Genomic DNA, 22,742 nt, shown 5'->3' with positions numbered 1-22,742 from the left:
AGCTAATTGATGGTGTTAATTCTTCTAACACACAAAAAAAATCCACTCCACTGTAAGCTGTCTGGAGCAATGAAATGCTGATGTAATTTTTGCTGGACTGAGGAACTACACAGTCTTTTTTTGGGAGGTGGGCATCACCGGACTACATTGTTGCAATTTGGACTCCTATTTAAAGTTCATGTTGGACTGTTAAGCAGCAGTGATGCACCAAAATGTAGCTTCAGTAAAAGGATCCTATGGTCACCCGTATGAAATGCTTTTTGTACATCAAGGAGTACCTATGGCCTTTATCCTGCTCCATTCTAACATCATCAGATAGTTTGGCCAAACATGTCCCAAGTTTCAGATATGCATCTTTTGCTGACTGAGACCATCATTAAACTGAGATCATCATCCAAATGTTATTTTAGAAAAATCAAGATCTTCTGCTCAAAATAGAGACGAGATGACAGCTACTTGCATCTAGTTTATCATTTTTCTTATAGACTGCCATCACTCAAACCATTTTTAGATCATCAGGAATAATGGCAGGTTAAAGAAAGATTTCAAATATGTGTAATAGAAGACACAGTGTGCTCTGGGCTATCTTTAATCAATCTGGGTGACAGTTGGTCTAAACCAGACGACTTTGAGTACCACATCTTCTAAAACCTCTAAGAGTTTAACACTATTTACAAGAGCCTTACAAGAGCTATAAGATTGTTTAATATGACTCATCCATATTCACCAGCAGGTGTGTTGAAGTAATGGTAGTGAAGAATTTATTCAAATGCCCAACTAATTCAGATTTGTCAAACCTAATAGCACCATCAATATTCAGACCTAAGTTTCTGATGAGTACTGAGACTTTTAAGTGTTTCACAGTTTCTTTTTAGGTCACTCTGACTGAGCTGGTTTCCTCTGATGTTGGACCTGATCTCGTGGACAGATGTTCTTCTCATACCAGATGTGGTCTTTCCCAAAAGCTCCCCGTCATCACACACACACACGCACACGCACACACACACACGCACACACACACGCACACACACACACACACACACACACACACACACACACACACACACACACACACACACACCACCCGTGGATTCAAGTCTCTCCCGAGGTCGCAGCCCGCCAAATTAAAAATTAAAAACTACCGACCTTTCTCTAATTAAGCCATGTAAATACAGATCTACGTCAGACACGCTGTCTATAAAGATCGTGTAAAAACAACCTGCGGTGTTTGTTTGCCAATAAAAAAAGAAAAAGTGTGTTTGTTTACCTTCCGTGAATGTCTCCGCTTCAAACAGACCGCCCTTTTCTCGCTTCCGCTTCCTTCTTCGCATCGTCACGTCTACTCGCACGCTGATTGGTTGCTCGGAAAACAGACCGCCCACTACTGACACGCCAATACAATCAAAGCGTGAAGCCGCCGGAAGCCATGTTGGCACTCCCTCCTGCAGCTGTACGATGATTTTTAACCCGAAGCATCATGACACATTTATTTTAATTAATGTGTATATGTCGCGGGCATGAACGAGCGAAGCTCCTCAGCATCTCCCCACGTCATTTAGGTCCTTCAGACCTTTTTTTTTTTAGTAAATGCTTCGGTGGATCATGAGCATGGCTAAAACCTTTCAACTATTTATTGATTGATTGATTGATTGATTGATTGCCTGTCAGCTTCTGGGTGGGGCTCTGCCAACCAGACCCCCGCCTTTTTAAGCATTTTTCTTTTTTGTCTGCAATATTAATATCATATTAATATGATGCACAATATGACTATAATTTGACACAAAGTCCAGCAACAGTGAAAATGAAACCTTAAAACAGTAATAATACCACACTCATTTTACACTCATCGTAAGGTTAGGATACGGTGTCGTTAGATAATATCTGTGCTAATTCTTTGTTTTATGTTAGCTATTAAGTATTTGTGTTATTTGTTTGGAAGTTCTGAGAAATATGTTAAGTTTTACTCTATCATCTGTCCAAGTTTGAGATACAGGGAGAGCTCCCCCTGTTGGTGACAGCCAGTAACATTAGAAATGTGAGACTAAACCACACCCATGTTAACACCCACAAGGTATAAAAAGTGTTGTATGACTCATTTTAGTGGCCTTTTCACGAGATGGACACTGTCTGTGGGGGTCCCAGGCCTGGTTTCTAACATGACCTTGAATAAACTCAAAATGAGGAATACAATGGTTTGGTTTTGGTAAGGGGCAGAATTTTACATAAAAAGAACCAGGTAGAAATAACAGTGTCCTCCAAAAGTATTGGAACACTTGGAATTTCACACATTATATATTCAATGTCGCTGACATTAATGAGCGAAGCTCTTCACTATCTGTCTATATATATCATCAAACATTAATTTAAAATTGAATAATTGTTGCAGAACCTCAATGTAATGATAGGCTACTTCACAATTGTTACGATTTTTTTTTTTTTTAAACCACAATGTTGTCCGGTTTGTGGCTTCGTCTCCCATTGATCGAGCTTTGCGCCGCTGCGTGGCCTGAAGCTCGTATTAATATAATGAAGGCAAGCCTTTGACCAAGCAGCGTTTTGTTGAGAAAGTGAATGCACGGACCCACGTTAGGGGGCTGGATCAGGTGACCCTGAACCATCCCTTAGTTATGCTGCTATAGACTTAGACTGCTGGGGGGTTCCCATGATGCACTGTTTCTTTCTCTTTTTGCTCTGTATGCACCACTCTGCATTTAACCGTTAGTTACCCCCTGGCAGATCCCGAGCAGCCGGGAAAGCAGGCCGACTGGGTGACTGTGAGGAGGAAGCGTAGTTCTAAACAGAAGCCCCGTGTACACCGCCAACCCGTTCACATTTCTAACCGTTTTTCCCCACTCGACAACACACCCGCCGAGGATCAAACTCTGGTTATTGGCGACTCTGTTTTGAGAAATGTGAAGTTAGCGACACCAGCAACCATAGTCAATTGTCTTCCGGGGGCCAGAGCAGGCGACATTGAAGGCGACATTGAAGGAAATTTGAAACTGCTGGCTAAGGCTAAGCGTAAATTTGGTAAGATTGTAATTCACGTCGGCAGTAATGACACCCGGTTACGCCAATCGGAGGTCACTAAAATTAACATTGAATCGGTGTGTAACTTTGCAAAAACAATGTCGGACTCTGTAGTTTTCTCTGGGCCCCTCCCCAATCAGACCGGGAGTGACATGTTTAGCCGCATGTTCTCCTTGAATTGCTGGCTGTCTGAGTGGTGTCCAAAAAATGAGGTGGGCTTCATAGATAATTGGCAAAGCTTCTGGGGAAAACCTGGTCTTGTTAGGAGAGACGGCATCCATCCCACTTTGGATGGAGCAGCTCTCATTTCTAGAAATCTGGCCAATTTTCTTAAATCCTCCAAACCGTGACTATCCAGGGTTGGGACCAGGAAGCAGAGCTGTAGTCTTACACACCTCTCTGCAGCTTCTCTCCCCCTGCCATCCCCTCATTACCCCATCCCCGTAGAGACGGTGCCTGCTCCCAGACTACCAATAACCAGCAAAAATCTATTTAAGCATAAAAATTCAAAAAGAAAAAATAATATAGCACCTTCAACTGCACCACAGACTAAAACAGTTAAATGTGGTCTATTAAACATTAGGTCTCTCTCTTCTAAGTCCCTGTTAGTAAATGATATAATAATTGATCAACATATTGATTTATTCTGCCTTACAGAAACCTGGTTACAGCAGGATGAATATGTTAGTTTAAATGAGTCAACACCCCCGAGTCACACTAACTGTGAGAACACTCGTAGCACGGGCCGGGGCGGAGGATTAGCAGCAATCTTCCATTCCAGCTTATTAATTAATCAAAAACCCAGACAGAGCTTTAATTCATTTGAAAGCTTGACTTAGTCTTGTCCATCCAAATTGGAAGTCCCAAAAACCAGTTTAATTTTTTATTATCTATTGTCCACCTGGTCGCTACTGTGAGTTTCTCTGTGAATTTTCAGACCTTTTGTCTGACTTAGTGCTTAGCTCAGATAAGATAATTATAGTGGGCGATTTTAACATCCACACAGATGCTGAGAATGACAGCCTCAACACTGCATTTAATCTATTATTAGACTCTATTGGCTTTGCTCAAAAAGTAAATGAGTCCACCCACCACTTTAATCATATCTTAGATCTTGTTCTGACTTATGGTATGGAAATAGAAGACTTAACAGTATTCCCTGAAAACTCCCTTCTGTCTGATCATTTCTTAATAACATTTACATTTACTCTGATGGACTACCCTGCAGTGGGGAATAAGTTTCATTACACTAGAAGTCTTTCAGAAAGCGCTGTAACTAGGTTTAAGGATATGATTCCTTCTTTATGTTCTCTAATGCCATATACCAACACAGTGCAGAGTAGCTACCTAAACTCTGTAAGTGAGATAGAGTATCTCGTCAATAGTTTTACATCCTCATTGAAGACAACTTTGGATGCTGTAGCTCCTCTGAAAAAGAGAGCTTTAAATCAGAAGTGCCTGACTCCGTGGTATAACTCACAAACTCGTAGCTTAAAGCAGATAACCCGTAAGTTGGAGAGGAAATGGCGTCTCACTAATTTAGAAGATCTTCACTTAGCCTGGAAAAAGAGTCTGTTGCTCTATAAAAAAAAGCCCTCCGTAAAGCTAGGACATCTTACTACTCATCACTAATTGAAGAAAATAAGAACAACCCCAGGTTTCTTTCAGCACTGTAGCCAGGCTGACAAAGAGTCAGAGCTCTATTGAGCTGAGTATTCCATTAACTTTAACTAGTAATGACTTCATGACTTTCTTTGCTAACAAAATTTTAACTATTAGAGAAAAAATTACTCATAACCATCCCAAAGACGTATCGTTATCTTTGGCTGCTTTCAGTGATGCCGGTATTTGGTTAGACTCTTTCTCTCCGATTGTTCTGTCTGAGTTATTTTCATTAGTTACTTCATCCAAACCATCAACATGTTTATTAGACCCCATTCCTACCAGGCTGCTCAAGGAAGCCCTACCATTATTTAATGCTTCGATCTTAAATATGATCAATCTATCTTTGTTAGTTGGCTATGTACCACAGGCTTTTAAGGTGGCAGTAATTAAACCATTACTTAAAAAGCCATCACTTGACCCAGCTATCTTAGCTAATTATAGGCCAATCTCCAACCTTCCTTTTCTCTCAAAAATTCTTGAAAGGGTAGTTGTAAAACAGCTAACTGATCATCTGCAGAGGAATGGTCTATTTGAAGCGTTTCAGTCAGGTTTTAGAATTCATCATAGTACAGAAACAGCATTAGTGAAGGTTACAAATGATCTTCTTATGGCCTCGGACAGTGGACTCATCTCTGTGCTTGTTCTGTTAGACCTCAGTGCTGCTTTTGATACTGTTGACCATAAAATTTTATTACAGAGATTAGAGCATGCCATAGGTATTAAAGGCACTGCGCTGCGGTGGTTTGAATCATATTTGTCTAATAGATTACAATTTGTTCATGTAAATGGGGAATCTTCTTCACAGACTAAGGTTAATTATGGAGTTCCACAAGGTTCTGTGCTAGGACCAATTTTTATTCACTTTATACATGCTTCCCTTAGGCAGTATTATTAGACGGTATTGCTTAAATTTTCATTGTTACGCAGATGATACCCAGCTTTATCTATCCATGAAGCCAGAGGACACACACCAATTAGCTAAACTGCAGGATTGTCTTACAGACATAAAGACATGGATGACCTCTAATTTCCTGCTTTTAAACTCAGATAAAACTGAAGTTATTGTACTTGGCCCCACAAATCTTAGAACATGGTGTCTAACCAGATCCTTACTCTGGATGGCATTACCCTGACCTCTAGTAATACTGTGAGAAATCTTGGAGTCATTTTTGATCAGGATATGTCATTCAATGGACATATTAAACAAATATGTAGGACTGCTTTTTTGCATTTACGCAATATCTCTAAAATCAGAAAGGTCTTGTCTCAGAGTGATGCTGAAAAACTAATTCATGCATTTATTTCCTCTAGGCTGGACTATTGTAATTCATTATTATCAGGTTGTCCTAAAAGTTCCCTAAAAAGCCTTCAGTTAATTCAAAATGCTGCAGCTAGAGTACTGACGGGGACTAGAAGGAGAGAGCATATCTCACCCATATTGGCCTCTCTTCATTGGCTTCCTGTTAATTCTAGAATAGAATTTAAAATTCTTCTTCTTACTTATAAGGTTTTGAATAATCAGGTCCCATCTTATCTTAGGGACCTTGTAGTACCATATCACCCCAATAGAGCACTTCGCTCTCAGACTGCAGGCTTACTTGTAGTTCCTAGGGTTTGTAAGAGTAGAATGGGAGGCAGAGCCTTCAGCTTTCAGGCTCCTCTCCTGTGGAACCAGCTCCCAATTCAGATCAGGGAAACAGACACCCTCTCTACTTTTAAGATTAGGCTTAAAACTTTCCTTTTTGCTAAAGCTTATAGTTAGGGCTGGATCAGGTGACCCTGAACCATCCCTTAGTTATGCTGCTATAGACTTAGACTGCTGGGGGGTTCCCATGATGCACTGTTTCTTTCTCTTTTTGCTCTGTATGCACCACTCTGCATTTAATCATTAGTGATCGATCTCTGCTCCCCTCCACAGCATGTCTTTTTCCTGGTTCTCTCCCTCAGCCCCAACCAGTCCCAGCAGAAGACTGCCCCTCCCTGAGCCTGGTTCTGCTGGAGGTTTCTTCCTGTTAAAAGGGAGTTTTTCCTTCCCACTGTAGCCAAGTGCTTGCTCACAGGGGGTCATTTTGACCGTTGGGGTTTTACATAATTATTGTATGGCCTTGCCTTACAATATAAAGCGCCTTGGGGCAACTGTTTGTTGTGATTTGGCGCTATATAAAAAATTGATTGATTGATTGATTGATTGATTGATCTCTGCTCCCCTCCACAGCATGTCTTTTTCCTGGTTCTCTCCCTCAGCCCCAACCAGTCCTAGCAGAAGACTGCCCCTCCCTGAGCCTGGTTCTGCTGGAGGTTTCTTCCTGTTAAAAGCGAGTTTTTCCTTCCCACTGTCGCCAAGTGCTTGCTCACAAGGGGTTGTTTTCACCGTTGGGGTTTTTACGTAATTATTGTATGGCCTGCCTTACAATATAAGTGCCTTGGGGCAACTGTTTGTTGTGATTTGGCGCTATATAAATAAAATTGATTGATTGATTGATGTCTCCACTCCTTGAGGGCCTCTTTCACCGCCAGGAGTTCCCGATTGCCAATGTCATAGTTCCGTTCTGAGGGGGTTACCCTGCGGGAGTAGTAAGCACAGGGGTGGAGAACACTATCGGACTCCCTGCTCTGGGACAGCACGGCTCCTATTCCTGAGTCAGAGGCATCCACTTCAACAATAAACTGCTGGTTAGGATTGGGCTGCACCAGAACTGGTGCAGTCGAAAACCGGTGTTTCAACTCCCTAAACGCGGCTTCACACTGATCTGACCAGGTGAAGGGGACTTTTGTGGAGGTCAGGGCTGTAAGGGGGCCGACTACCTGACTATAGCCCTTAATGAACCTCCTGTAAAAATTGGCGAACCTTAGGAACTGTTGCAGCTTCCTACGATTTACCGGTTGGGGCCAATCTCTCACCGCAGCTACCTTAGCCGGATCGGGTGCGACGGAGTTGGAGGAGATGATAAACCCCAGGAAGGACAAAGAAGTGCGATGGAGCTCACACTTCTCGGCCTTCACAAACAGCCGGTTCTCCAATAACCGCTGAAGGACCTGACGGACATGCTTAACATGAGTCTCAGGATCCTGGGAGAAGATGAGGATATCATCTAGATATATGAAAACGAATCAGTGCAGGAAATCCCACAGAACGTCGTTAACTAAAGCTTGAAATGTCGCGGGGGCGTTGGTGAGGCCGAACGGCATGACCAGGTACTCAAAATGACCTAAGGGGGTGTTAAATGGCGTCTTCCATTCGTCTCCCTTCCGTATCTGAACCAGATGGTAAGCATTTCTAAGATCCAATTTTGTGAAAATTTTGGCTCCATGCAGGGGCGTGAACACTGAATCCAATTGAGGTAACGGGTATTGGTTGTGAACTGTGATCTTGTTCAGCCCTCTATAATCAATGCATGGACGGAGACCGCCGTCCTTTTTGCCCACAAAAAAGAAACCTGCACCTAACAGGGATGAAGAATTTCGGATTAGCCCGGCAGCTAAAGAGCCCCGGATGTAGGTCTCCATTGAGTCGTGTTCAGGACATGAGAGGTTGTACAGTCTGCTGGACGGATACTCAGCACCTGGAACCAAATCAATGGCACAATCATACGGTCGATGCGGGGGCAGGGTGAGTGCCAGATCCTCGCTGAAGACCTCAGCAAGGTCATGATACTAAGCCGGCACCTCCGTGAGATTGGGGGGAACTCTGACCTCCTCTTTAACTTCATCACCAGGTGGCACCGAGGATCTTAAACACTCCCAGTGGCAAGTTTCCAGGGATTGTGTTTTACCATCCATGGAAAGCCCAAAATTATCCTGGAGGTAGAAGGTGTTACAAAGAACACAATCTCCTCCCTGTGATTTCCAGAGACAACCAAGGTTAAAGGCTGTGTCTGGTGTGTAATTTCTGGTAGTAGGTGCAATCTAGTGCCCGTACCTTAATGGTGAAGGAACGGCCACCAGAGGGAGCCCTACAGCCTTAGCCCACCTACTATCCAGTAGGTTCCCTTCCGATCCTGTGTCAGTCAGTGCTGGAGCAGTAAGGGTTAAATCCCCACAAAGGATTGTGACTGGGAGTCGTGCGCATTTGCGTGGGACACCCATGTGGTTTGTATGGCTCACTCTTAGCCCAGTCTCTAAGGTTGAGCTTTGGTGTTTAACCGTCTGGGGCCCCTTATTCTGCGCATGCTCATTTGAGCCGCAGTAAACACACTCTCCACGTGCCAGCCTCCTTTGTTTTACTTTCATTTTTGTCCTGCTCGTGTCCATAGCTTCATCAGCAGGGAGAGCTGGTGCTACGCGGAAAGCTCTAACTTTGGAGCGGGGAGAGGACGGCACTGCTTCAGACCTGGAGGGGAGAGGGATGGCGCGCGCCCGGCCACGCCCTTCGTCTCGCTCCCGCTTGTATTCCTGTAACCGATTGTCAAGACGAATAACTAGATCGATAAGCCCATCCAAATCCTGCGGCTGATCCTTAGCCACCAGATGCTCCTTTAGGGCCGGAGACAGCCCGTTTACAAAGGCGGCGCGGAGTGAGACTGAATTCCAACCAGACCTCGCTGCCGCAATGCGGAAGTCGATTGCGTAATCAGCTGCACTCCATGTCTCATTGACAGCAGCATATTTGAAGCGGCCTCGCCTCTATTCGGATGATTGAACACCAGTCGAAACTCCTGTATAAAGTCAGTATAAGTAGAGAGGACCCGTGAATCTCGTTCCCAGAGCGCCGTAGCCCAGGCGCGTGCTCTGCCCTGAAGTAAATTAATTACGTAAGGCACCCGGCTGTGCTCAGACACTTACATAACGGGCCGTTGTGAAAAAAACGAGCGCGCACTGCATCAGAAGTCCGCGCACGTTTCAACACAACCACACGTATGGTTCTGGGGGACTTATGTAAGCTTCGGGTGACGAGGGGGGGGACCTCGCCTGGCACGCGGCGGTCTACCTGCGCGGTGAGAGCCTCCATCCAACGGCTGAGGAGAGCGTCCTGCTCAGTTAATAAATCCAACCAAGCAGTGAGGTTAGACAGAATGTGCTGCAGCTCACCCAGCGATCCTCCTGGTGGATCCTGCACACCTTGCACTTCCATTGATCGATCAGTAGGTGGTAAACGCCCCTCGGAGTCCATGACGTGGCCGAGTTATCCTGTTGGGAAAGTGAATGCACGGACCCACGTTAGGGGGCGTAAATGAGCGGTCAATAGGAATTCCAATAAATAACAATTTATTATGCAAAAGTGCAAACAGATTATGAATATGCTGAGTCCAATTAATAACAAAATGGTGACACGTGGGCAGGCCCGAGGGTAGGAGACGCCTATCCAGAGAAGAGCCGGAACCCACAAAGTTCCACCGCCAGCCGGAGACCTGCAATACACCAGAGCCGCCAAGTCCTGGTCCCCCAGGTGGCCACCACTCGAGGCTGTCAGACGGTACTGCTGGCAGGAGCAAAAAACAGGTTAAGGTGGGTGTGGTTCACCCAGCAAACAGTCAGCAACTCACAGTTATCCTCTTGGAGGAATAAATCCAGATACTCCCAGAGTGCAGAGGAAAAATTGGAGGACGTGCAGTGTCAATTGTTATACTCAGTAAGTCAGAAGTGAGGAGTGGAGACGCCAACTCCTCCAACTTCCACAACTCGGCTATAAGCTGCAAGTATAAGTCACAACTGCAAAGACTTCTGTAACAATGAATGTTGTGAACGGCACAAAACGGCTGAGTAGTTTTACCTGTAAGGTAAGCTGATAACTCGGCAGAGTTATGGTGTCTCTTCCAGGCTTTTATGGTGAAGATGATGATGATGGAAAACAGCTGACAGCCTAAGGGTGCGCACCTGGTAGAACCAAAAATCCAGTGCGCCCTCCAGAGCTCAAAGATGCCAGCATGGCAGGCGCCATCTGGTGGTGGGCCACCAGTACCTCCTCTTCAGTGACCCACATAACACGTTTTTCTCTATCGAAAAATATTGAAGTTGTTTGAATGAAATACTGTAAAAAAAAATTGAAGATTCAATTGGGCAACACTATTTTAATAATTTTCTTCAGGGGGTGATGATTTAATTAAAAAAAAAGTGATGTTTACACAGAAAACGAAATTTATTCTTCTGACTTATGTGGCACTAACAACATGTATAACATGTATTAAATTGCAATTATAAATATACTGAGAGATATTTAATGACGAAATCATAAAACATTTTAATTAAATGAAACCAGATACTTAGCTATGTACAATGTAGAAATATTAATTACAGGACCTCTAATTATAAATAAGCAACAGATTAGTTCACAGTATTTCTATATTTAAAATGTTCTTTTTAGTATGTGCCATTATGAATAAGCACCAACTTAATAACAGTTCATACTATTTCTATATATATCATAAAAATTTGATTCTTTCTTCGAGGTCTGTAATCAATGTCGCAACAATATATATTATTTATGACTAATTCACAAATTTGATTATAAATGACTAATTACCACTGAGCACTTTTTAAGAAGTTGATCCATGAGATAGTCAGAATTCATCTGTTTCATTTGCTTTTACGACTATCTGAACAATACAGGATTTCTGCACAGGTATAAGTCTAATACCTATTTTCTCTCTCTCTCTTTTATTTTATTTTGTGGCTGTTAGTCTCCTGACTTACACTCCAGTCCAGCTGGTGGCGGTAATGCTCGTATAAGCTGGTTGCCAACCGCCATTAAACGTGAAGAAGAAGATAGTCAGATTTCGGGTACAGTTACGGCGGTAATGCAGCTCACTCAGTCTATTCCTATGTAGCCCTTCACTGGTGTCCGGCGTGATGACCGCAAAACAAATGCAGCAACAGCGGTAACCAGGTAACAGTGTTCTCCCATCATGCACCTCGGTCTCTCCCATCATGCTTCTTGTGTACATTCTGTGTACTTCCTGTTTGCGGTGAGGAAAGTGTACTTCTGGCTTTCCATTGGCTACATTATTCACTTACTCTCTGACAACTGGTACCATTCCAGGTGAATGGAACCAGGCACTGGTGACTCCAGGATTCAAAGACAGTAGCCACCAGGAAACCTGAAATTACAGACCCATCTATGCTGTTACGCATCAAGAAAATTTCGAGAAATTAGTACACACACAACTTTATGGCCACATATCCAACAACTACCTTCTCAATAATTTTGATCTGGCTTCAGATCAGGCTACTCAACCAGCACAGTGTTACTAGACATACTGCATCTGATTTCCGTGACCAAAGGAGGCTCGGAAATTTGACCAGTGCCATTTACCTAGACGTGAAAAAAAAAAAGGTTAACAGTTGAACCAGACATATTATTACAAAAGCTCTTTGCTACTGGAATCCAAGAAAATGTTTTTCAATGGTTTAAAACTACTTCAGAACAGACAGAACACAGACTGTTTCACTGAGTGGGATCCGCTCATCCACACTCCCTATAACTTGTGGTGTGCCCCAAGGAATTACACTTGGGCCACTATTATTGACAAGTTATATAAACAATTTGCCTGTGTTTCACTGTTTGTTTTATATGCAGATGACACAGCTCTGTTTGTGTCAAGCTGAGACATACATGAAATCCAAAACAAAGAGAATGATCTTTGTTTCTCCACAAAGCTTTGTACGTGATCCCATAATTGGTTTTAGAAATGAAATTAATGATAATTTGCCAAATATTATTAAAAATGCATAATCACCTTGTTCCCCTCATGATTTTGTCTGAATTTTCTAAAATTAATCAGTGCTGATGGCTTTTATAAAAGCTGGGCATTTCCTGGTTTGACAATTTTGACCAATCAGGAAGTAGCATTTTGTGAGTGAGTCAAGAAATCAAATGTTTTATTCACTTCGGATTTGTTAATGACGTTAAATTTAACTTATTTAATGCAACAATGTGGGCCAAAGCTTTGTCCTGTGCTGAGATTTTGAAACAATCTGACGATGTAAAGGCTCAAATTGCAACGGACCCTCTGGCACTTATTGAGTAATACTACCAGTAGCACAGTGTGTACGAGCACTGAAATCCCAATACCAAACCAAGCCTGTTTTCATTGGGAATGCTACCAAAAACTCACTGATAAACAAAAGCTTGAACAAACAGAGAGAAAGAAGAAAAAAGTGGAGGATGAAGAAAAAAACCCTGTGCTGGAAGGTGAGTTTTCTTGTAATTAAGCAAAGATATTTTGTGTACTTGCATGCTGATGTAAATGAAACTTACCATGTTATAATGCCATGTCATGAGCTGATTGATTCCAAATAAAGTATTTACTCACTCGAATGCATCACATTCCATAATATCATTATGTATTGTGGGGGAGGGTGGGGCCAAATAAATGTTTACATTTATATCCCTTTGAAACACTATTTCCTGCATTTTGATGGCCAAAATTTGTTAAGTAAAGCCATAGTTGTTTTTTTTTTTTATCTTTATTACAGCCTTACTCTAAAGCCAAAAGAGGCATCAGACTAAAACATGGAAGAGTGTAGAAATGTGTGTCACTGCACAGGAGCTAATTTATACACAGCAGCTTACTATAGAAAATTCTTACATTTTTTAAACTTCAAGATTAATTTCTGATTACTCTACATTTTGAAGTTTAAGCAAAAGCTTCAGCGGGGTCAAAGCCGAAGCAGTCTCCGAACCCTAGGCTTCTTTAGGTGATTTTTCCATCCTATTATGCTGAGAAAAATTCCTGCTGGGAACCCTGGCCTATAGTATGGACTGTATTGTGAATATAACAGTTCACAATGCAGTGGTGAGGTGTCTACGAGTGGACAGTCTGTGTTGTGACCATGAGGAGGCGGATACCCGCATGCTATTGCATGACAAGTATATTGCGACACACAACTACCATCACATCATTAGGTTACCAGACACACATGTTTTTGTTCTGCTCTATCCCATTGCAAGGAAATTGCCTCCCCTCTGTACTTCTATACAGGCAGAGATGATAAGACCAGAACTATCCATGTCAATGCTGTCCAGCTAGAACTCGGAGATGTATTAACCAGAGCATTAACTGGTTTCCATTCCTTCACTGGCTGTGATTCTGTGAGCTCCTTTTATGGAAATGAGAAACCAAAGGCCGTGCAAAAACAAAGGATACGTGGAGGCATTTAAGCACCTTGGCGATGCTCTGGATGTCTCCACAGAAGTATATGAACTTGAAAGATTTGTGTTACAGCTGTATGGCCATAAGGATGTTTCTACTGCCAATGAAATGGCACCTTATGCTCAAGACTGTAACCAGACGTTTCACGGTAATGGCACCAAACCAGGATTCACTACGAAAACACATCCAAAGGGCAAACTTTCAGGCACTCATCTTCAACAAGAGCCTGATTCCACATCAAGATTTGCCATCACCAGTCACCCATGGATGAAAAAATGGCAACCCAGTCTCACGGTGAGTCGTGATTCAGCAGCATGAAATATACATGAATCTATTGGTTCGTGATATTGTGACGAAAAGTGCCTCATTTTCGTCACGGCAGCACAAATTCATTCTAAGTAATTCCGTGATGGCTGCATGAAATTAAAAGTGAAGTGGGGGGGGGGGGGGGGGGGGGTCGGAGGAGGTTATGGTTAAGGTTGGGGGTAGGAGTAGGGTTAGTAATAGTGAGTTTAAAAAAAACCCCTGTCACAAAAATTTGACTCATTTTGTCACAGGAGCATGAAAAAACGTGAGACTGGAGGAGAATGAGCGAGTCACTGACTGGATGGATCTGGCACCAACACCAGAAAGTGTGCTTGAACTGGCATTCTGCAAGTCCAAGTGATCAAAGTGCAAGCCAGAGGATACCGATGATGAATGCTGTGCTAATGTTGGTCTTCGGTGTACAGACCTGGTGCAAAAACTGTGACAACATGGAACCTGTACTATTCAATGCAGGGGAGGAAGACTGATGGAGAGGGCAGCAAATCATGGGTTGGGCTTAATTGCGCCTTGCGCACTGTTTGCATGTTCAGTTGATCAATCTAAGAAGAACTACAAGTACACTGTAGAGTATAGTCTGTATAGTCTGTCCTCCCAGATATCAGTTGTTTTGCAAACATGTATGTTAATGGCACTGCATGTTTTTATCTGTAATTGTAGTGCGTGCACGTCCCCGCATACACAGTAAGGAACGTAAAGCATGCAAAGCTATTACATTAAATTTTTATTTCATACTTGTTAGATTTTTGTAGTGCTTACTCAGAAAAATAATAACTTTTTTTTTTAAATGGATGAAATTTTAATGTTAGTGGGCAATATTCTGTTCTAATAGATATTTTCTACCGTAGTGTGATAAATGAAAAGCAAACAATTTATATCAGTTAGAACATACAGTATTTGCAGGGGTGGTGGGCAAGGGGTTAATGTGCTTGGTTTCAGTGCAGAAGGTTCCGGGTTCAAATCCCACCCCTGCCACATTTCTCCATGTAATGGAGACCCCGAGTGCAAACAAGGGAGCAGTCGAAGGGTCTTACTAGAACATACAGTATTTGCAGTACACGCTGCTCTTTCCCTTTTAAAGGAATTCTTGTAGAAATGGTATTTTTACTAATTAGTGGATTATCTCATTAATGGGACAGAGGATTCTGGAGAACAATGGTGTTTTTATCAACCACAAAATCAATTAATAATGTCAGTGTGTAAAACCAGTCAGGGGACTATGCAGCTTTTTAAATGAGGCCATAACACTCCCATGGCCCCCTGTCTAAAAGCACGGGTGAGATCTACAAATTTGCCACTAATCTGGGATTATTATAGCATCAAATATAGAAGAACCGGTGACTAGAAAATATGCCAGTACTTGAACACAAATGTCAATGAACTCATCAGTCATCCTTTGTGACAATCATGAGCTATTTTCATCCTCACTCTGGACATCAAGAATCAGTCTCGATGCTTGTGCACCTGTAAATCTTGCTGTTCTACGTCTGTTGGCTTCACTGCAAAACAGTAAAATATAATGATTAGAGTTGGCAAATTACTATAATGTCAAAAATCTCATAGATCTTCATCATAAGTGACCCTGCACAAGTTTGGATTACACCTGCCAAACGGATCGGCTGATCCCTGCTAAATTCTGTGAATAAATGCAGGACAAATAGACTGACAAATTCATGGTAGTAAACTTTTTCTGATTAACATTAGAAAAATGGTGCACAAAAATATATGCCTGGAGTCATAAATGACCCCACTCAGTCGCTTGAGGGTTAAGTTCCATACATGTATCATGGTCGATAGATGCCTTTTCACTGTGGTTCCTTCCTATCTGAGAGGAAAGTTCATACACACTGGAGATTTCCATTCGCATGCAGCTAGACATGCAGGTCTTTTTCTACCTGGAGTTCAGCAAAGAAACAGTTTGACTATGATGTTTCACTTTTCAATTCTCTGCCTTCTCATATTCAATCCTGTACATCGTTTAAACGATTTAAAGCTGAATGTGTAAAATTTTATCATTGGAAGGGGAGGATAAAGACATAACACTGAACATCACCTCAGATTTCTTTCAGCACTGTAGCCAGGCTGACAAAGAGTCAGAGCTCTATTGAGCTGAGTATTCCATTAACTTTAACTAGTAATGACTTCATGACTTTCTTTGCTAACAAAATTTAACTATTAGAGAAAAAATTACTCATAACCATCCCAAAGACGTATCATTATCTTTGGCTGCTTTCAGTGATGCCGGTATTTGGTTAGACTCTTTCTCTCCGGTTGTTCTGTCTGAGTTATTTTCATTGGTTGCTTTGTCCAGGCCATCGGCATGTTTATTGGACCCCATTCCTACCAGGCTGCTCAAGGAAGTCCTACCATTATTTAATGCTTCGATCTTAAATATGATCAATCTATCTTTGTTAGTTGGTTATGTACCCCAGGCCTTTAAGGTGGCAGTAATTAAACCATTACTTAAAAAGCCATCACTTGACCCAGCTATCTTAGCTAATTATAGGCCAATCTCCAACCTTCCTTTTCTCTCAAAGATTCTTGAGAGGGTAGTTGTAAAACAGCTAACTGATCACCTGCAGAGGAATGGTCTATTTGAAGAGTTTCAGTCAGGTTTTAGAATTCATCATAGTACAGAAACAGCATTAGTGAAGGTTACAAATTATCTTCTTATGGCCTCAGACAGTGGACTCATCTCTGTGCTTGTTCTGTTGGACCTCAGTGCTGCTTTTGATACTGTTGACCATAAAATTTTATTACAGAGATTAGAGCATGTCATAGGTATTAAAGGCACTGCGCTGCGGTGGTTTGAATCATATTTGTCTAATAGATTACAGTTTGTTCATGTAAATGGGGAATCTTCTTCACGGACTAAAGTTAATTATGGAGTTCCACAAGGTTCTGTGCTAGGACCAATTTTATTCACTTTATACATGCTTCCCTTAGGCAGTATTATTAGACGGTATTGCTTAAATTTTCATTGTTACGCAGATGATACCCAGCTTTATCTATCCATGAAGCCAGAGGATACACACCAATTAGCTAAACTGCAGGATTGTCTTACAGACATAAAGGCATGGATGACCTCTAATTTCCTGCTTTTAAACTCAGATAAAACTGAAGTTATTGTACTTGGCCCCACAAATCTTAGAAGCATGGTGTCTAACCAGATCTTTACTCTGGATGGCATTACCCTGACCTCTAGTAATACTGTGAGAAATCTTGGAGTTATTTCTGATCAGGATATGTCATTCAAAGCGCATATTAAAACAAATATGTAGGACTGCCTTTTTTGCATTTACGCAATATCTCTAAAATCAGAAGGTCTTGTCTCAGAGTGATGCTGAAAAACTAATTCATGCATTTATTTCCTCTAGGCTGGACTATTGTAGTTCATTATTATCAGGTTGTCCTAAAAGTTCCCTAAAAAGCCTTCAGTTGGTTCAGAATGCTGCAGCTAGAGTACTGACGGGGACTAGCAGGAGAGAGCATATCTCACCCGTGTTGCCTCTCTTCATTGGCTTCCTGTTAATTCTAGAATAGAATTTAAAATTCTTCTTCTTACTTATAAGGTTTTGAATAATCAGGTCCCATCTTATCTTAGGGACCTCATAGTACCATATTACCCCATTAGAGCGCTTCGCTCTCAGACTGCGGGCTTACTTGTAGTTCCTAGGGTTTGTAAGAGTAGAATGGGAGGCAGAGCCTTCAGCTTTCAGGCTCCTCTCCTGTGGAACCAGCTCCCAATTCAGATCAGGGAGACAGACACCCTCTCTACTTTTAAGATTAGGCTTAAAACTTTCCTTTTCGCTAAGGCTTATAGTTAGGGCTGGATCGGGTGACCCTGGACCATCCCTTGGTTATGCTGCTTTAGACGTAGATTGTGGGGGGGTTCCCATGATGCACTGTTTCTTTCTCTTTTTGCTCCGTATGCATCACTCTGCATTTAATCATTAGTGATCGATCTCTGCCCCCCTTCACGGCATGTCTTTTTCCTGTTTTTTTCCCTCAGCCCCAACCAGTCTCAGCAGAAGACTGCCCCTCCCTGAGCCTGGTTCTGCTGGAGGTTTCTTCCTGTTAAAAGGGAGTTTTTTCCTTCCCACTGTTGCCAAGTGCTTGCTCATAGGGGGTCGTTTGACCGTTGGGGTTTTTTATAATTATTGTATGGCCTTGCCTTACAATATGGAGCGCCTTGGGGCAACTGTTTGTTGTGATTTGGCGCTATATAAGAAAAAAGTTGATTGATTGATTGATTGAACATTGCTATGGACTAGAAACGCTTTTTGGCACCTATTGTAATCTGACCCAAGTTACAGGTCTAATGTCTTTAAGTTGATTTTAAACCTGCATTATTTTAATATGTTACTTGTCCACTTGTATAGTAATGGTTTTAATATTTGCAACAGTGGTTGGAGCTGTATGAATGGGTGTGTGAGCTATACAGGGTCTGTTCATGCTGTACTGCACTTCTGCATTTACATGTGGACCATCCTGAGTAAAATATTTATTATTTTCATTATAAGCCATATAGTTCTGTAAAAGATTTGACTTGTTTTGTATCATTTAAGTTCTAGTAGTCTAAGTACGTCTGTTCGGACACACCAGCTCACAGAGACAAGAACTTTCTCTGTGTCTGGTGTCAGACACTTTCTCTGTGTCTGACGTCCATGATTTCCAAAAACAATTTGAAATGTGGACTCATCAGACCACAGCACACTTTTCCACTTTGCGTCTGTCCATTTCAAATGAGCTCAGGCCCAGAGAAGGTGGCGGCGTTTCTGGATGTTGTTGATGTTTGGCTTTTACTTTGAATGGTAGAGTTTTAAGTTGCACTTGTAGATGTAGCGACGAACTGTGTTAACTGACAGTGGTTTTCTGAAGTGTTCCTGAGCCCACGCGGTAAGATCCTTTACACAATGATGGTGGTTTTTAATGCAGTGCCACCTGAGGGATCGAAGGTCACGGGCCTTCAATGTTGGTTTTCGGCCTTGCTGCTTACGTGTAGAAAGGTCTCTGGATTCTCTGAATCTTCTGATTATATTATGGACTGTAGATGATGGAATCCATAAATTCCTTGCAATTGAACATTGAGAAACATTGTTCTTAAACTGTTGGACTATTTTTTCATGCAGTTGTTCACAAAGTGGTGATCCTCACCCCATCTTTGCTTGTGAACGGCTGAGACTTTTGGGGATGTTCCTTTTATACCCAGTCATGACACTCACCTGTTTCCAAACAGGTGTTCTTTGAGCATTCATCAACTTTCCCAGTCTTTTGTTGCCACTATACCAGCATTTTTGAAATGTGTTGCAGGCATCCATTTCAAAATGAGCAAATATTTGCACAAAAACAATAAAGTTTATCAGTTTGAACATTAAATATCTTGTCTTTGTGGTGTATTCAATTGCATATAGGTTGAAGAGGATTTGAAAATCATTGAATTCGGTTTTTATTTACATTTTACACAATGTTCCAACTTCATTGGAATTGGGGTTTTACCATCACTATGTATGCAGACAGGGAAAAAGAAGTAAAAGAAAAACAACAACAACAACAAAAAAAGATCATGTGTGGTTCCATTAAGACTACGCAGCCTAGTGAGACCTTGGAGAGGATGATTCTCACACACCTCAGACACCTGGTGAACAATGAGATGGACCCCTGCAGTTTGAGTACTGACCTGACAACAGTGTGTGTTGTCTACCTGCTGCATCTAGAAGGAGCTGGAGCAGATTGTCACCTGGCAGCATGGACCATCCACTACCTCACCAACAGACCACAGTATGTGAAGCTTCACGACTGTATGTCTGATGTAGTAATCTGCAGCACGGGGCCCCGCAGGGTACAGTACTCTCTCCTTTCCTCTTCACACTGTACACATCAGACTTCAGCCACAACACTGACAGTTGTCATCTCCAGAAGATTTTGGACAACACAACCATCGTTGGACGTGCGGCTGAGGGGAATGATCTGGAGTACAGGAAGGTCATCACCAACTTTGTGACCTGGTGTGAACGGAACCACCTGCGCATCAACGCCAGCAAGACAAAGGAGGCGGTGATTGACTTCTGAAGGAAGGCTCCACAGATTGTGCCTGTGAACATCCAGGGCTTGTACACATAGATTGTGTAGAAGTACAAATACCTGGGTGTTGACCTTAACAACAAACTGGACTGGACACACAACACAGATGTCCTGTACAAGAAGGGCCAAAGTCATCTTCACCTGCTGAGGAGACTCAAGTCCTTTGCTGTGTGCAGGTTGGACACTGCTGAAAATGTTTTATGACTCTGTGGTGGCATCTGCCATACTTTACACTGTGGTCTGCTGGGGCCGTGGAAGTTCTGAGAGGGACAGGAAAAGACTCAATAGATTAGTCAGGAGGGCTGGCTCTGTCCTGGAATGTACTCTGGACCCCATAGAGGTGGTGGGTGAGAGGAGGATGTTAGCTAAACTGACATCAATTATGGACAACCCTGTACATGAGGCTGTGGGAGCCTTAAGCAGCTCCTCCAGTAATAGATCGCTGCACCCTTGGTGGGCAGGTGCAGCTTGGGAGCCATGCAGGATAGCATCTGGAACATCAGGAAAGACAGTTCGCTCTAATACAGGAATTAGAGCAGGGGTGGGCAATCACCTCAGCAGGTGGGTTGGTGATGAGCTTCTCCCTAAACACCTGGTCATCAATGAAATTACCTGCTGAAACACCTGAACATTATTGAAATCACCTGCTGAGGTGATTCGGCCCTTCATGGCACATGATTGCCCACCCCTGAATTAGAGAGTTGGCCAGGTTACCTTGAGTTTAGCTTTACATTTTAGGCGCTTAGAAGCAGCAGGAAGATGTGGTCAAGGTCACAGAGAGGAATCAGGCCCGGCCCTCAGATCATGGGTCTTGGATCATGGAAGCATCTGGAAAGGCTCATGGATCATCAGCGTAGAATCTGGCCTCAGGGCAGGAAAACCAACCAAGAATCCAGCAACAAGGAACTACCAGCCCGGGATCATATAGCCCGCTCCACATCAGCCGCTCATGCACAGCAGGTGAGCGGCCGTGATGAGCGGTGATGCGCAGCAGGTGAGACTCATCTCAGAGTGTGCCATCTGGGGGGAAAAACTCAGAACTACACACAGGGTAAAAAAGGGAAGGAGAGAGAGGCAAAGGCTAACCACAACAAAAAGAAAAGAATCAGGAAGTAAAGCCACAGAAACAAACAAGGGCCAAGATTTGTCTTTTAGTTTAATGTATGTTAATGTGTTTTAAAATGCAAAGCACTTTGAATATTCCCTGTTGGAGCACTTCAAAATACATTTGAATTGATCATTTCATAAGTTAATCTGAAAAAAAAAATTACATGTAGTGGGGTGGCATAGCAAAATAACTAACTAAATAAATAAAAAGTGTGCATTTTCTGATAAAAGCATGAAATTTGGCACATACTTGTATATTCTCATTGAACTAATGTTTATTTTCAGATGTCAAGCCATCCTGGAGCTGACCTCTATTGACCTACAGGGGTCAAAATTTAAACATGTTCCAATCTTTTTGAATGGTCTATTATATGACTTGTCTACAAGTTCTATGTTTTTTAATCTTCATTATTATTTTTTTACAGGTGTGACTTACAAATCAAGAGTTTCGATGCAAAATGCTGTAAGTCCATTTTTCTCACTTGGTAAAACAGGAAAACCCTTTAGAAAATTCACAGATTTACATCAATAAAAGGAAAATGATTTAATATTTTGTACACTGATTGTGATCTAAGTAGCCAAGTGCATGTTGGTCTCATCTAAAAATGTGTGTTTTTGGATTTATAGTAATTTGCATCTTAACTCTTCATGTTATTTCCTCTTCATGATGCATTTTATGTCTTATACTCCGGTGTGATTTAGAATCCATTACAGAACAAGCTGCAGTTTTCAGCGCTCTATCAATCCTTCTGTCTGGTCAAATCAGTGCCGAAAAATATCTTCTGCCGTCCACATGATGCTGATGTGCAGGAATCACGTGCGAGCTTCCTGCAGGTCAGTCCAAAGAGAATGAAGCAAAAGACTGCAAATTACTGAAGAGATAAAATGCATCTTTAATGAGACGATGATTAAAATGCACGGTGCTGGTCGGCTCACTCTTTATTGTTTTCAGTTTCATTGTGCTTCCACTACATTTGGCATTATCATAATTGGGCCCCGAAACAGGCCATTGCAAATTAGTCATGTTTTGCCTTCAGGCGATAGAAGCAGGAGGAGTGCAGGAGACCACAGACAAAAGGTCTATTTGTTACCTGAGGAAAGGAAGAAAAAAGTCTAAGTGTCAATAATCTACACGAGTGGAGAAGTTCTCCCAAGGTTTTGCAGCCCGTTGGTGTTTTATTCATACCATCCATTGCCAGAGGACTCATAATTGACCTCTGCACTTTGCAGGATGGAGAAAAAAACTTCATGAGATGAAAGAACGTGATGTTTTCTAATTCAGCTTTTGGGTCCCCGTCTCCCCAGTCCAATAGTATTGGATTGTAAATCATGAATTATTCAGCACCGTGCAACCTTACCATGAAGATGTTATATGAAACAAGGCTGCAAGAGCAGGAGATATCAAATGAGGTGGAACTAAAAGAAAAAACAAGAAATAAAAGT

This window comes from Thalassophryne amazonica, chromosome 22 (assembly GCF_902500255.1).
Source record: "Thalassophryne amazonica chromosome 22, fThaAma1.1, whole genome shotgun sequence".
NCBI lineage: Eukaryota > Metazoa > Chordata > Actinopteri > Batrachoidiformes > Batrachoididae > Thalassophryne > Thalassophryne amazonica.
The sequence above is the reverse complement of the archived record's forward strand: the minus strand, read 5'-3'. Positions refer to the sequence as shown.